We start from the raw sequence: 16,857 nt of genomic DNA, 5'->3' as shown, positions 1-16,857 counted from the left end.
CGTCATCAGCCCCTCTGGCCAACACCAGTAGGCGGTAGGTGAAGTGTCTTGCCCAAGGACACAACAACCAGGACAGACAGAGCTGGGGATCGAACCGGCAACCTTCCGGTTACACATCCAAGAGCTAGTTTAGATTTGGTATCTTGGAGTAATACTTTGGACAAGATACAGGCAAACTGGAAACTGGAGCAGTCAAGGGTTAAGCCACCAACCTTCCAGTTTGTCGTTGTCCTGCTCTAGACCCTGAGCTACAGCCACCCCAGATACAGACTAGAATCATTTCATTTACAGTCATGTGAAAAAAGAAAGACTTAACAGGTTTTTATGCAGTCTTGTGAAACATTGTACACTGCTTTCATAAGAATTAAGTGGATAAGTAGCAGCCAGGTATTGCTAATCAAACACTTGATTGACTGATCATCAGCAAGTGTGGGCACCTCAATAACCCAGTGTTTTGGTCTGGAGTGTTCAGAAGCAATCACTGCTGCCCATCAGTCTGGGAAGGGTTAACAGTGTATTTCCAAACAATGTGAAGTTCATCATTCTTCAGTGGGAAAGTGTATTAACAATTGGAAAAACATTCAAAACAGTTGCCGTTCTTCTCAGGAGTCTGTCTCAGCAAATTCACCCAAGGTCAAACCATGCAATGCTCAAAGAAATTACAAGAAATCCAAAAGCTACAGGCCTCAGTCAGCATGTTAAATCTTAAAGTTCACGACAGTAAACTTAAATTGTCAGTATGCCTTGGCAACCCTTCTTTGGAAGAGACTGATAAAGTCATACAGAAAGCAGTTATTTCAATTTAATTCAAGTTATTGTTGCTAAAGGGGGTTCTGCAAGCTGAAGAATCATGGAGAGTCCTGTGAAAACTATACATGGACTCTATGTACAGGTACCTCAGAAGTACTCCAAAAAGGAGCCTTGTTACTTTCCACTACAGGTTCTGAGCTTATGAGATTGTGTACTCATTAAGGACTTAGTGCAATTAAAACGATAACAGCCTTATTTAATATTAAAATAATATAGTAGTATTTTACTGTACTTTGGACTGTAACTGAAGCCCAACAGTGCAAATGACCTGCTTAGGTAAATGCAGATGCCAGCTGACGAAACGTCACTCTGAAACAGAGTTTTTACACAGAACCCTGAAGGACAACAAGGTCTTAGAGTCAAACTGCATCCACACAGACGACGCCATTGATCAGTGAAACCCGTCCAACCTGTGTCCTTCTTGCACTTTTAGCTGTCCACTCCACTTGGAACGAGCCATTAAACCAATGAAGGCCACACTGAGATTGCTTAGATTTAAGTATTGCATTTAACTTGTAAAGGAATTGGTGGCCGTCCACTGACCCGGCAAGCTTTAATTGGGATTGTGCAGGTATTGATTGCAAGTGGCCAGGCGAATCTTGAATTACAGCCTGATTAGCTTTTACTTGGCTCCTTGCACCAGCTAGTTGAAGGAGCTCAATGTCATTCAGGCAGCACTTGGTTGAATCTTGTTGCTTCTTGTGTAAACAGAACACAACACGTATGAAGATGACAGCTCTTTTGGCAAATGTTTTTATGTCACACGAGGCCATAATATTCGATATATGTGTGTCGACTCTCTTTTAGAAATAATCAAAAAGCATGTTGCTTAGCACCTTATGAACAGATGTGGGCACACAGAAGATATATTCTCCTTTTTATCCTTGCTGCTATCATTTTATCTACATTTTATCACCCTTTCCCTTTCTTTATTGTTCCTCAGCAGAGATGATGACCTCTGTAAGGTTTGGATGGAAACAGTCATAGGAGTGATGTAGTCCTTTTTCTCCATTATGAGCAGCTTCATCTGAGCCCTCCAGGCACACAGGCTCAATGTCCATCCTCTGTACCTCCAGAAACTCTGCCCTGGATTGTAAGCTTTTACCTAGGCAGCCTGTATGTGTCATTACAACTCGGTAATCTGGAGAGGGTAGCAAAAAAGTTCTCATCAGTGTCAGCCTGAGATATAGATATGGGCCGGGTAACAAATGGCCAAATGCACAGGCAACAGAGCAGACCATCAATAAAGCAATTTCTTGTGTCATAACAGCCACGCTTTTCCTAAAGCCAACCTTTCAAAACTTTTCCCTCTGCAAATCGCTGCAGCCCCACCATTAGAGTCCTGCCTTGTGAATTTAATGGATTCCGTACAAATAATATTCCACCATAATGGAAAAGGTTGAAGTCACTGAAGACAGATGAAGTCATAAACACGTATAATTGAGAATCAAAGACCGATAAATTTTAAACTGCTATCCATTTTCTCTTTTTAGATGATGATCTATGTCAGTGCGGCGGCAGGAGAATGGAAGAGATTATGGGGGAAAATTATAACAATAAATTTTCTAAACATACACCTTGATTATGCTTCGATTTTTTTGGAAGGGTAGAGGGTGAGAGAGGGGGTTAGAAAGAAGGCTGGGATTGCTAAAAGCTTGCCGGCTAAATGGCACCATAAAATAGGTTCCCTGCTCTTTTGCCTGCAGAGAGAAGGCATGCCTGGAGGTGTGATTCCCCCCACCCGCCCCCTCCCTAAATGGGGGAAATGAATTGTGTAATTTATTGCAAACGTGCACACAGTGAGATTAGATCAGCATATCCCATCAAAGGAACAACAATCAATCAGCCTATAGTTAACAGCTTGAAACACATAAACCAGGGCACCTAATGGCTTTCCAATTTAACAGATTGATAGACTTATCCAGTCCTAAGGGATGAATTAAGAAAACCGGGTACTTTCACACAGGCACAGGCACTTTTGACAGAACCTTTTACCCCTCTAGTTTACTTACAATCTTTACTTCTGAGTATAGAGATAAGGTTAACCTGGAATTTAAGACAAAGTTAGTTTTCCCTCTTTTTTCTCCCCCTTTCTATTTGAGAAAGCACAGCAGAGCTGATTTGTTATTCAGATGAGGCGGGAGTGGAAGTGTGTCAGATGTGGAGAATGGGCTCATTTTAATGACCTGATTATCGTGGGTCATTTGGAACTGTGAAATCAAGGGAGCTATTGAAAGCCACTTAACAATATCTAAATGTGGCCCGGGCGACCCACTCAACCAAGGATGTAGTTTTTTAAAAAAGGAACTTGTTTGTCTCGTATCTTATTAATCACGTAATTGATTGATTGCAAAATATGGTAAAAGATTAGTTAGACATTTTGTGAAATTTGCTGCTTTACATTCTTGCTGAGAGTTCATTAAAAAAGCATTTATACAACACTTGTGTGTCTGTATGAGAACACAGAGAAAAAGCTAGGCTGGCTTTCTCCAAAGGTTAACCCCCCCCCAAAAAAAAAAATTCGTAGAGCAGATTTCATTGAAAATCCTCAACACTTAAAAAGAAAAAGGAAATTTGTGAGAGTGTGTATAACTGCTGCATGAGGCTTCAGTAATTTTTGCTATTTCCTGACTAGACATAGTTTGATCTCCAGTAAAACTAATTAGCTGCAGCTTCAGTTCAATTCACTTTTATTTACATTTTATATTTTATTTACATATCGAATCACAACAACAGTCATTTCAAGCTCCTCAACATGTTTTATATTGCAATACTATAATAGAGAGAAAACTCCAACAGTCAAACTGACCTCATTTGAGCAACCACTTGGCGACAGTGGGAAGAAAAAACTCCCTTTTAACACGAAGAAACATTCAACAGAACCAGGCTCAGGGAGGGGTAGCCATCTGCCGACCGGTTGGGGGTGAGGGGATGAAGACGGGTCAAGATCAAGATACACACTTTGGAGGAGAGCCAGAGATGAATAATAACTAAGCATTAAATGCACAGACGTGTAAACACATAGTGAGGGGAAAAGAAACACTAACTAACGACTGATTCACTGTTACTTAATCCAGGCCTAACTACAAGCTTTATCAGAAAAGAAGGCTTTAAGCCTAATCTTGAAAGTAGAGAGGGTGTCCATCTCCCAAATCCAAACTGGGAGCTGGTTCTACAGCAGAGGGAAGACTCTGCTTCCCATTCTACTTTTAAATACTCTATTGGAACCACAAGTAAACCAGTAGTCAGGGACTGCTCTGTTGGGATCATCTATTCATTCGCTTATCCTTTTTCAGGGTCACGGGGAGTGCTGGAGCCTATCCCAGCTGTCATATGGCAAGAGGCGAGATGCACCCTGGACAGATCGCTAGTCTGTCACAGGGCTAACACACAGAGACAGACAACCATTTGCGCTCACATTCACACCTATGGGCAATTTGGATTAATCAATCCCCACAAACTTGACTGCATGTCTTTGGACGGTGGGAGGAAGCCGGAGTATCTGGAGGGAACACAAACACGGGGAGAACATGCAAACTCCACACAGAAAGACCCCGGCCTGATGGTGGAATTGAACTCAGGACCTTCTTGCTGTGCGGCGGCAGTGCTAACCACCGGGCTGCCTTTTGGGATCGTCTAGTATTATTCTTTCGTCAAGATAAGATGGGGCTGATTATTCAAGACTTTGAATGTAAGGAGAAGGATTTGCTTCTTGCTCCAGCTTCACATGTAATCTAAAAAATGTTTTAAAAAGACATTTGGAGCAGGATATGCCAAACTTTTCCAATTTATACAGGCACTGGGAGGTTATGGGGCATTTTGTACACATAGTCTGCCTGATGACTATATGTTCAGCAACTTTGTAATATTAGTAGACCAAGTGAGTAGTTCAGCAGATACTAGAGCAAACCTTTACTGCAAAATCTTAACTGAACCAATTGTACTGAGTTATCCTTGTAATTTACTGAATGAGTAGCTTTCTGGAAGTCTGTCTGAATCAGTGGCTTAATTCAAAAAGCCTACCTCTACAATGAGCATCAGATAGCAGAGACATATGCAGATAAGGTTAACTGGCTGTACTGTCCTCTAAAGAGCTTGGCTACACACCCAGAGAACTTGTGTAATGCACTGTCAGCGTCACCATATTATCTTGTCCCCATCCACAGAGACAGCTGATCTCTCTGTGTCACTGCATAATTGAAGAGTTGTTGGTATCAAGGATGTGATCCTGACAGGGATGAGAAAGTGTCACCTTAGACCTCGACAAGCAGAGCAGCGGAACCACCTCAAGTGAGCCCAGAAACACAGACAGAGTGCACTCACAGGCCAGACATAGCTGACTATCTCCCCACGACTTCAGTCAGACTGCCACAGAAGCCAGTGGCCCGTAAGAAATACATGTAACTGATGTGTGCGCTCCAGTGTAATGAGAGAGACCGCCGCATTAAAGACTCACCAGTGCTTCTTCGTAGAATTAAGGAGGCACTTCAGAAAATGGATTGAGATTCAGCTCATGGGTTGGGAATGAGCCAAAATTGATTACTGATGGATCAATAAATTGGGTAATGAATAAAAGCCCATTACTAACCAATCAAAACTAACAGCAGTTTAACTGCCTCTTTGTCTCTGCTTTTCCATCAGCTCTAGTGGAAAACCTGCAGCTCTCTGACACATAAGGGGATGGATGCTCCAAAACTGAAGAGGATAACTGGGGAAATAACAAAAACAGAACAGGAGCAAGACTATTAAACTCAACGAAAATCTCACTTTTCCAGGTCAAAGAACAAAAAAACGTGTTTTTCTACTAGACACTAATGCTCATATCTTCCCTGTGGGCGAAGCTTTGCTGACCCTCTTGGTTGGTTTGTGAGTATAGCAAGGAGTATATGATCACGAACAGGGCTCAAATACAAATTCCCCCTCCCCATAACAGACAGTAATTGGTGTTTGTTTGCTCTCTCTTCTCCTTCTCTCTTGTCATGTTTTGGTAACAAGTGCTATTGCTGTCAACTGATTAGTATGTGTCCTCTGCCTCTTACAGCAGCTTTCAGGACTGCCTACACATATATGAATTTGAACATATGCAGAGTAAGTTTATGTACTATGTGGACACCCTTGTCTTTTGCTACAAAAGGACCTCATTTAATGTTTGGATTTACATTAGAAATACATAAATAAATACATTTGAAGATGAAAAAAAGTATAACATATAAGTTAACTTAGTTACTCATTATAACACTTTTTTGTTTTCTGCACTCAGTTCGAGTCTCAAAGGGTTTGTTTTACTTTCATGTGTTGTTGTATGGGCTAATTTTCAAAATAAAATACATTTTGAGGAAGAATTTAATAAGAATAAGAAGAGTTTTAAGTGGGTATAAAATATTTTTGCTTTATTTAAAAGGTTGATAAGTAAGGGCTTTAGTGTCTATACAAATAAAGACATATATATAGTACATATACAGATACATCATATAATGTAGATAATAGAATTTTGCATTTGTCCTATACCAATCGTTAATGGGCCTCTCAAAATTGCTCTCTTCATATGTCAAGTATTCAGACCAAGCCTTGACAACTCTATCTTCCTCACATCTTAACACATGCCAAAGTCCTCAGGGCACCCAGGAAAATTAACCATTTAATAGCAATAAATAACAGAGTCTGACTCAAGGGGACTTCAAATCACTTTCTCTGTTAGGCACATACACACAATGAGTAGCCTCACATAGCTGCTTAACACCAAAAAATTCAATCAAATGTTTTATGACTGAGATAGAAGAGCATATGTAACACATTTTTTTTCCTCCATTTATGCAGACAACAACACAAGACATGTTTATAATACGCACTGTATTGCTAAATTGTGCACTCTGTTGTTTGGTTGGGAGGCATAAAAGCAAATCGACAACAAGAAAAAAAGCTGTTGATATACAAAGCTTACTTTCATGTAACTGCACAAATTTATTTAAATACTTGGGCAGAAATCACACTTCAATTATACATATAAATGTTTTATTTTTATTTGTATTATTACATGCATTTTTGTCATCAATGAATGCATCAGAAATATAAAATATTAAAAGACAGGGAATTATGTGAACTTTTCAGATGTTTAAATAGATTTTGTTATTAATAACTGTTGTATAAATTCACATAAATAACATAAATGAAAGCAAATTTTTCTTTTTGTATTTTTTATTTTAGTATTTGTGTATTTACATAAGTAAAAGATAACGCTTGCGTCAACATTCGTTGGCCTGAAGGAATTGCGTAACCTGTTTGTTGAATCTGTGCTATTTCAGGCTCTTGGCTGAGCACTCCCACATTGATCCTTTTTTTCAGTTACAAATATATATTTCTTACTTATTTCCTTTTTCCCTCTTTGACAGTGTATGCAGTCATTACGCCTTGTATCAGTCAAAATGGAACATTGATTATTTGTAAAAACATAAGTGCAAATCAAATCAACAGTGCATAGGGAGAACTGCCTACCTGTGCACACGCTGGAAAAAGGGGGCAGTTATTGACCAATTGATTTGATGTGAAGGAGGGGCATTCTTTTTCCCCACAGTGGAAAAACCTTGACTGTAAGGCTAGCAATCACTCCACCACCTTACCTCCAACTACAACCACCTCTAATACCCAACTGTGTCCTCAATCTCCCATCCAATGGGCCCAAGTATGCAACTTTTCCGTCAGCACGTTATGTATTTGGCTTTCTATTTCACTTTAATAGGGGAGAAATTGGCAACATATTCTTTTACAGCCCCCTGGCACCATTAGAAAGCCTGCTGTCATTTGGATTATTTATGAAAAACTATTTCATGCTTACTTACATTTGCCGCTTATTTTCCCCCAGTGTGACCTGCAGCAGATTTAGTTCCATTTTGAAAGCCTTAAAGCCAATTCTTTATGTCTGCAGGTCAGCCTTCTCGATTGAGTCGAGATTGAAATACCAGTGTGTAGTGGGAAAGGTATGGCAAGAGGAAACCAATAGTCTTTTATTGTGTAGGGGGCTATAGCAAAGAGAAAAGGAAGGGGGATACTGAAGGAGGTGAAACGATAGAGGGGTAAGAGCGGGGGGGGGGATTTAGGCAGATATAGAATTGGAGACACCTGCAGAAATAAGAGGCAATGCAATGGTGAAAGCTGAGGAATGAATGCCACACAAACACCAAGCTGCTCTGCTCTGCTCTGGAGCAGCAAAGACAACAAAGACCGGACAAGAACTGAGTCAGCAAACTGAAGAAAGTAAAACCAGAAAAGACATAAAAAGAAAGTGGTCTTAAATCTCTGGGTTTTTATACTTCATCCAAAAACATGTCAAATACCATTCCAAGCACAGTGTTTTACAAGGTCTACAATGATAAACTTTACCGGGGCGTTTTGTTTGTGTTTTTCTCCCCCGTGTTTCTGTAATCTGTACTCATATTCTTGTCTATACAAGAAAATTGGTAATCTTTGTTTTTCAACATATCAAATGAATCAAAATAAACTTCCCCACTAAGGAGCTCGACAGGGCAGGACAAAGCAGTCACACTCTCCTTAGGAGCATGCATCTATACTCATAATCCCATACTGTATGAGATGGGGTCTTTCACTCCCCACTGAGCACAGGCGTGCACACACACACACACTTTTGATCTGGGCTTGGCCTGGGCTTTATACAGCGACCTTAATAAACTGCGGTGTGGCTGAGCAGGTTTGTCACTGTCACAGGTAAATTATGTAATTAATGAGGGTGTAGTGGATTGGATAGGAGCTGGGGTGTTAGATTTTAAACACCTCTCCAGCTGACTGCGTTTGGGGAGGCCCAGCTGGACACAGCCAGCAGATCGATACGGGGTCAGGGGTCAGTCAACCCTCCTATTATGGCCAAGGTAGCTCCCATCATCATCTGGCTAACGATGCCTGGAGGAGGTCCAGTGATGGAGTCACTGCAGAGAGCAGCTTTTGGAGCATCAAACTGAGAATGGTTTGGTTTCAACTTCCTGCCTACGAGATTTGTTAGCACTGTTAAAAAAACTTCACCATGTTTGGCAAGTTTCATGTTATGTTACTAAGAAGTAGCAGGAATAATTATGTTTGCGTAGTGAATGCAGTTTCCTTTATGTTAAATGTGTTATGTGAGAAAATATGAGGGATTTTTTTTTATGTGCTTGACACAGAAAAACTACAATATTGGTAAAAATAAAATAAAATAAAAGACCATAGTGTTTGCCATCTATTGAATCATGGGATCCTTGTCTTTCTGAAAATAGTTTACTAATATTTTTTTTTTATTTCATTTTATTTTATTTTAGATGAATGTTTGAGTTCCCCACTATTAAAGAATTTTGAGAGTTTTTCCTTTTCCATGCTTCACTGTGCTACCAAATTTATCTTTGTGGTTTTTGTGTAATCTTGTGTAATCTTGCTGAAAAACCACACATGAAGCACTGAATATGTACCACCGCCGTGGGGCAAAAGGCAGTCCCATCAGCCCATTAGCCTCTGGCTAATGTCAGAAAAGAACAAAGTAAACAGCAGGGGATCATGGGAAACTGGTCAGACTGGTTTAAGGCAAGGCAAGGCAAGGCAAGGCAAGGCAAGTTTATTTGTATAGCACAATTCAACAACAAGGTGATTCAAAGTGCTTTACAGAGACATTAGAAACAAGAACAAATAAAAAGCATGATTTAAAATTGATTAAAACAAGCAAATAAACTAACTAACTAATTAACAAACAAACAAACAAACAAACAAAACAGTATATAAAATCAAAACAGATAAAATCAGAACAGTAGATAAAATCAGTAGTTAAATGTAAGTTTTGAAATTTAAGCTTAAAGTGTGGATTTGGTGCTTTATTCAAATGCAGCTGAGAACAGGTGAGTCTTCAACCTGGATTTAAATAAACTGAGTGTTTCAGCTGATCTGAGGCTTTCTGGGAGTTTGTTCCAGATATAAGGAGCATAAAAGCTGAATGCAGCTTCTCCGTGTCTGGTTCTGACTCTGGGAACTGATAAAAGACCGGATCCAGATGACCTGAGGGATCTGGATGGTTCATACTGGGTCAGGAGGTCATTGATGTATTTTGGTCCTAAACCATTCAGAGCTTTATAGGCCAGCATCAGAACTTTAAAGTCTATCCTCTGACGGACAGGCAGCCAGTGTAAGGACCTCAGAGCTGGACTGATGTGGTCCACTTTTTTGGTCTTAGTGAGGACTCGAGCAGCAGAGTTCTGAATGAGCTGTAGTTGTCTGACTGATTTTTTAGGTAGACCTGTAAAGATGCTGTTACAGTAATCAAGCCTACTAAAGATGAATGCATGGACTAGTTTTTCCAGGTCCTGTTGAGACATCAGATCTTTTATCCTTGATATATTCTTGAGGTGATAGTAAGCTGACTTTGTTATTGTCTTAATGTGTTTTTCTAAGTTTAGGTCTGCATCCATCACTACACCCAAATTTCTCGCCTGGTTTGTGGTTTTTAGATTTATAGATTGAAGTTCTCTGGTGACCTGTAATCGTTTTTCTTTGGCGCCAAAGACTATTACCTCAGTTTTGTTTTTGTTTAGCTGGAGAAAATTGTGGCACAACCAGTCATTGATTTCCTCAATGCATTTACCAAGAGCCTGTACAGGGCCTCGGTCTCCTGGTGACATTGTGATATATATTTGTGTGTCATCTGCATAGCTGTGATAGTTTATTTTGTTGTTGTTTATAATCTGTGCCAGTGGGAGCATGTAGATGTTAAACAGAAGGGGTCCCAAGATGGAACCTTGGGGAACTCCACATGTGATACTTGTCTGCTCAGATGTGAAGTTACCTATTGATACAAAGTATTTCCTGTTTTCTACGTATGTTTTGAACCAGTTTAGTACAGTTCCTGAAAGACCTGTCCAGTTCTCCAGTCGTTTGAGTAATATGTTGTGGTCAACTGTATCAAATGCTGCACTGAGATCCAGTAAAACTAGGACTGACATTTTTCCACTGTCTGTATTCAGACATATGTCATTAAACACTTTGGTCAGAGCGGTTTCAGTGCTGTGGTTCTGTCTAAAACCTGACTGGAAGGCATCGTAGCAATTATTCTGTTTTAAGAAGTAACTGAGCTGTTGAGAAACTGCTTTTTCAATGATCTTACTTAAAAACGGGAGATTTGAGATCGGCCTGTAGTTGTTCATTTGTGTCTTGTCAAGATTGTCCTTTTTCAGTATAGGTTTGATTACAGCAGTTTTTAGTGATTCTGGAAACACACCTGATAATAAAGAAAAGTTGACGATCTGTAACAGGTCTGACTCTAAAGTCTTTGAGACCTTTTTGAAAAAACTTGTTGGCAGGACATCTAAACAGCAGGAGGAGGAGTTCAGTTTACCTAAGATGTCCTCCAGGTCTTTGCTGTTAATAGGTTGAAACTGTTTCATGGTGTTTAAACAGTTTTTTGGTGGACACAGTACATATCCTGGATCTGCTGTTGATGTACCAATTGCTTGTCTAATTTTTTGGATTTTTTCTGTGAAGAATTTGGCAAAGTCATTGCAGGCCATGGTTGAATGAAGTTCAGCTGCCACTGACACAGGAGGGTTTGTTAGCCTGTCAACTGTAGAAAATAAGACCCGAGCATTATGGCTGTTTTTAGTGATGATGTCAGAGAAGTAGGACCTCCTTGCATTCCTCAGTTGTAAATTATAATTGTGAAGTTTCTCTTTATAAATGTCATAATGAACCTGGAGGTTTGTTTTTCTCCATCTGCGCTCAGCTTTCCTACACTCTCTTTTTTCTTTTTTCACCAGTGTGGAGTTTCTCCATGGAGACTTTTTCCTTCCAGAGATAACCTTCACCTTAATGGGAGCAATAGTGTCCATTACATTTAACATGTTAGCATTGAAGCTATTGACGAGCTCATTGACTGACCCTCTGGGCAGGTCAGGTGTTAATGGGAAGACCTGGTTAAAAATTGCACTACTGTGTTCAGTTATACACCGTTTTGTGATCACTGTTGTTGATATATTTGTGTGGGCTGAGATTTTACTTTCAAAGAAAACACAATCAATAATTTTAAGCCTATTGACTCTGCTCATTACGTTACACTTTTTGTAATGATGAATATTGTCAAAGCTAGTGGCTGTAAATTAAAATTAAGTGAACCTCTTTCCTCTTATCTTGACATCTTTACTGTTTTTCTAGTTTTAAATTATAAATATATTAAAATTACCCTCAAATTGGATTTGTTTCTGAAACAAATAACATTTCCTTTATTTCAAAGTGTTCTGTTGAACTTTGATATTGTCTGTTTAATCTGTTCGGTTTTGTATAGGATGTCAGTTGTTACATAACACACATGAGTGCAACTCCTTCAGTCCTTTTTCTTTGCCTTTAAGCCAATGAACAACTTCAAGAAGTAAAGTTTTGTACACTAATTATTTTCAAGTATGTATCAACTATGTATCTTTGTGAGATTTAAAAAATAAAAGCATATCACAGATCTGCCTTCAAACGGCTGAAGCCGATTTTATAATCTAGGATGTCCGCTCCTATTAGAGATGTCCATTTCAAAGCTCTACACAGCAGAGATAAGGAAGCAGCTCTAAGCCAGTCACACAAACATTAAAACTCAGTTGATATTTTAAGTGTCCCTCACCTTTCTGGGATCTTTGGGGTTTTTATCCTGTAGGTGCCCGAAGGAATACTGTGGCCAGTTTTGTTCGTGACGTTGATACATTATTAATATTACAGGGGAGCATGGGAAATCGTTTCTGGCCAGATTGCATTTGATCAATATCCTCAAAGGGCAGAAGCCTCATTAATCTAAAACTTCCTTCACATTAGCACAACTGTCCAATTCAGACAACTCTTTACTCAAACTCAATAGCCACTCAGATCCAGGAATACTGGGACCTGCTTTGTTAACAACTTGATATCGATAAATAACAGAGCATTATTCAGGTTTGGGTTTGTTTTTGGTTTTTTGGACAACAGAAATGGGTGAAAAAAAATATTTCTCCTAGGTTTATGTATTTATACACTCAGAATTAAAAAGAGGACAATTTTTCTTGTTATGTCTTATTTTTCATTACACTGGGACTTTGTGTTCTACTTAAAGAGATGGTAGGGGGAATTTATTCATATTCTGTGCTACCTTACAATAATAAATTAGTAAGAAGTTGTTTCATAGCATTAAGACATGATAAATGAAACGGGTAAATGACATGAATATAGTATTTTCAAAGAAAATGTAAAAAATAGCATCAATGTAATTTGAGAGGTAAAACCAACAAAAGTGAACATAAATACTAAAAGTCAAACTGAAATCATGTAACTGCCAATTGAAAGAAGAATAATCAAACTCCTTTTTCATATCAGATAATCTTTTAAGTAGTTTCTAGAGCGAACATGCAGGATATGCTGCGTGACTAGTTCACTAACTGTCGTTGAGCTTTTGATGACTAATCAGGTCAAACAAGCAATATGAAAACTTTACTTTGAGTTATAGGAAACATTAATGTTCAATTTTAAATACAGCAAAATTAATTCATATCCTAATTACTTTAGAAAACAATTAGCAGACTAATTGCTAAAGACATTGGTTAACTGAAGTCTCTTTTTAAGCAATGTATCACGCATGCTGAGAGTTGACGCTCTGTGTTCCCCATAGGTATTTAAGGATGTGCCAGTGGATGCACTATATTATCTTCCTATGGACAGGCTAATCCATTATCAGTCTTCTTGCAGCAAGAGTGAAACGCTCGTATTAGGGCAACTGTGCGTTCAGAGGCATCATTCAGGACAATGAGCTATAGCAAGAGAGTGACAAGGTAGAAAAATGTCCCCACTTTTCAGGCTGTACAAATGACGTTTGGCCATGATAACTCACAACTGGACACTTCATTTCAAGTTGGGAGCTAGCTGGCCAGTCAAAAGCTATTATACCATCTTCTTTATTTGTGGTCCACGGTTTTGGTAGTGGGACCATCAAATAAATACTGCTAAAATGCCACTTCAGTCAAAAATATTGGCCAATTCTTTCTCGTTCGTGACTGGGTCCGGATGACAACCTGTTTCTGATGGTATAAACCTTTAAGAGTGAGGTGGTGGGTATGATGGCATCCATCATACTCAGCAACACCATGAGTTAGTGCTGGATACATATGCAAGTGAATGAGACTGACCAATGCTGCCAGTCCCTTGCAGCCTTTCTTTGAGCACAACAGTCAAATGAATTGATTACCAATTTATCATTGGGGGAATTGCTTGCTTAGAGGAATAATCACTCAGCGATAAAGAAGAAATGGCTATGAATACATTTCAAGGATGACAATCTTTGAGGAGTAATAGTATAATTTGTCACTTGTGACAGTCTATTTGATTGTTCTGGATATTTCAGCTCGGTGGAATATTGGGCAGAATCACTCCAGTTTGTGAGATTTGGGCTAAGATGTGTGTGAATTTGTCGAGAGGTGCTTTAATACGGTAATAAGGGAGTCAGAAGAACACGCTTAGACTTCCTAAGGTGGCAGCGGCTTTATCACGCATCGCCTCATAAAGTCCCATCATATCTGTTCGCCACTATTATCAAATGGGTGTTTAGTGTGCTTTTGTGTGCCTGTGTGTGGGTGTGTGAAAGAGAGAACACCAGAATGAGTGAACGGCCTCAATTGTGTCCGCGAGCTGTGGGTGATGACATTAAAACACAAAAGGATCGGCACAAAACGTGAGTTGATCCCAGCTCAAGGCGAAAATACTGTAGGATCACAAAGATTGTTGAGGTTTTGTAAGAAAAATAAGCCCATCCTCCCCACTGAACTGAAACATTTCTCTTTTTGTTCATATTCTCTCCTGCAGCCCAGGCAGCTATGGTCAAACTTGGGTCAATAAAGTGTCTGTCTGTCCATTGAGTTGCCACATCTATCATAAGATGAAAGTTTGTCTTTAAAGGAGAGATAGAATTCAGTGAGGAGAAAGTGGGACCTTTCTGTGAGGCATGCAGGAAATTAATCAAGGAAATGGGGTTTTTGGTGTGCCTATATCAAATCTAATCTATCCTTTGTCCACATGTAGCTAGCTCCAAGCCTCACCAATCAAGAGCGACACGCTGGTTATATGAAAAGCCACTTGTTCCCTGCATAATTGGGGGGTCTCACTGCTGAGTTAAATGGGCGGTGGAGGTGGAGGGAGAGGCAGTCTTGTTTGCCCATGTAAAGTGTGATCCAGATAATAGCATTCTCATCAAAGGCGGCAATTACATTCATTACAACAGCGCAAGGCGCGCCTGCAAGGAAATTAAGTGGTGAGAGGAAAGAAAAGCTTAATATATACCTCCTTTATCCTATCCCCCACCTCTTAGTTCTTTTTCAAATGCTCCACGTGGAGCGGGAGACCTCAAGAAAGAAACAGTCTCAGTAGAAGAAGAATAAATCTCGTCAAAGTCCCCCTTCACCTTTCTCCCTCCAAGAGGCTCCCGTCTACCGTTACTATGGCTGCACTTGTCTAGGATTAAAAAGCTTTTCCAGAAGGGTGATCTCTAATGCAGCTCTTACACAAGCCCAACAAATGACACCAAGTCTTAAAAAACTGGTCAAGGCCTTCTCTAAATTAAATTCCAATTTCTTTCAGGAGAGGAAGAGCAAATTAATTGTCCCGTGTGGCATTAAACCACAAACAGCCTGTAAATCAAGCGGTTAAGAGGAGAAGGGAACCTTTTCATTCAGGCCTTTTAAATGTGAATCAGAGTAAGTGGATAACACTGTAGCCTTCTCAAAGGCAGGTGTTATCCCGGCGCAAATTTTACATGTGGCAGACTGTGTATATTCAAACTCACTCATATAAATTAGATTAGTCATGTAAAGGCTTTGAGTTCAAGTCAGACCTTTAGAAAATGTTAAGTATATGAGTGATTGTGATTCAAATAGACCAAAATTTTGATGTAGAATCCATGTGTCTGTTTGTACAATGTTTGACAGTAAGCTTCAACACATCCTTTTACATAGGAAAGTCATATAAAATCACATACCATGTGTAAATGTAAGTCCAAATAAACTCTATTAGAGTAGCACCTGCTGTCAGTCTTATAATACATTGCTCACTGTTGAGCATTGCATTAATGCAAAATTAAGTTTGAACCTTAAGTATTTTTAGACTTAATAAATTACACCTTCAAAGTGAAAGGCCTCATTGGTTCTAACTTTAGGAAATGTTTAGCAGGAAGTACAACACAAGATTATTGCTTCACTAATTGATATGGCAGGAATTAAAAACAAAACTACTGAAACAAATGAGAGCACAGAGAAGTGCGCACTTTGTCTTTTGGTGGCGACAAATCATTGTGGCTGCTGTAAATTATTCAACAGGATCAGGCCCCAGAGGAAACCTGAGCATAATTAAATTGCAATAAAATAACATTAGTGTGGACAGGCTGTTAGAAGGTGATGTAATTGGCTGCTCCGGTGGTCATGGTTCAACTGATGAGGTCGACTGTCATGTCTTCCGCTGGTCCTGTTCGTGCTGTCCCTGGGACTGGGAGCTGACGCACACTGTAGGGTACTGTACACTGAGCTTCCCGTGCCTGGGCACAGCTTTGAGCTGTAATCTGCGTAAACATGGCGAATAAAATGAACTCTGGACTTGTGAAGATTACTGTGTTTGCTTTGTATGTTGCGTCACGTGGAGTACTTTTGTTTAAAAACTGCATGCGGTTAAATGAGAATGGAAAGAACTTATTTCACCACTGAGGCATGTGCACCACCTAGTGTCCAAATTGTTAAACTGTATTTACATGTTTCCAGGCAATAGCACATGCAACCAAATGCACATCAAAAACCATTATATTATCGTGTTTAAATACTCTTACTTCTCTAAAGTGACTCACAGACACACCATACTCCTAATAAAGAATACAGTACTGAGTAACTCATGTTACAAAGGGTTCACCAGCAACAGGTTTACATTACTGCTGCAGTACTAATGGCCTGACAGTAGTTTCAACATGGTAAAAGGATACAGTGGTCTCACTCTACTTTGGTCATTTATTATCTTCTCTTCAGTGGTTCTTCTACAACTTTGACA

Source organism: Copadichromis virginalis, linkage group LG13 (assembly GCF_057382275.1).
Source record: "Copadichromis virginalis isolate Kocher_CV1m ecotype Utaka linkage group LG13, C_Virginalis_male_GT1.1, whole genome shotgun sequence".
Taxonomy (NCBI): Eukaryota; Metazoa; Chordata; class Actinopteri; order Cichliformes; family Cichlidae; genus Copadichromis; species Copadichromis virginalis.
This window is presented reverse-complemented; position numbering follows the sequence as displayed.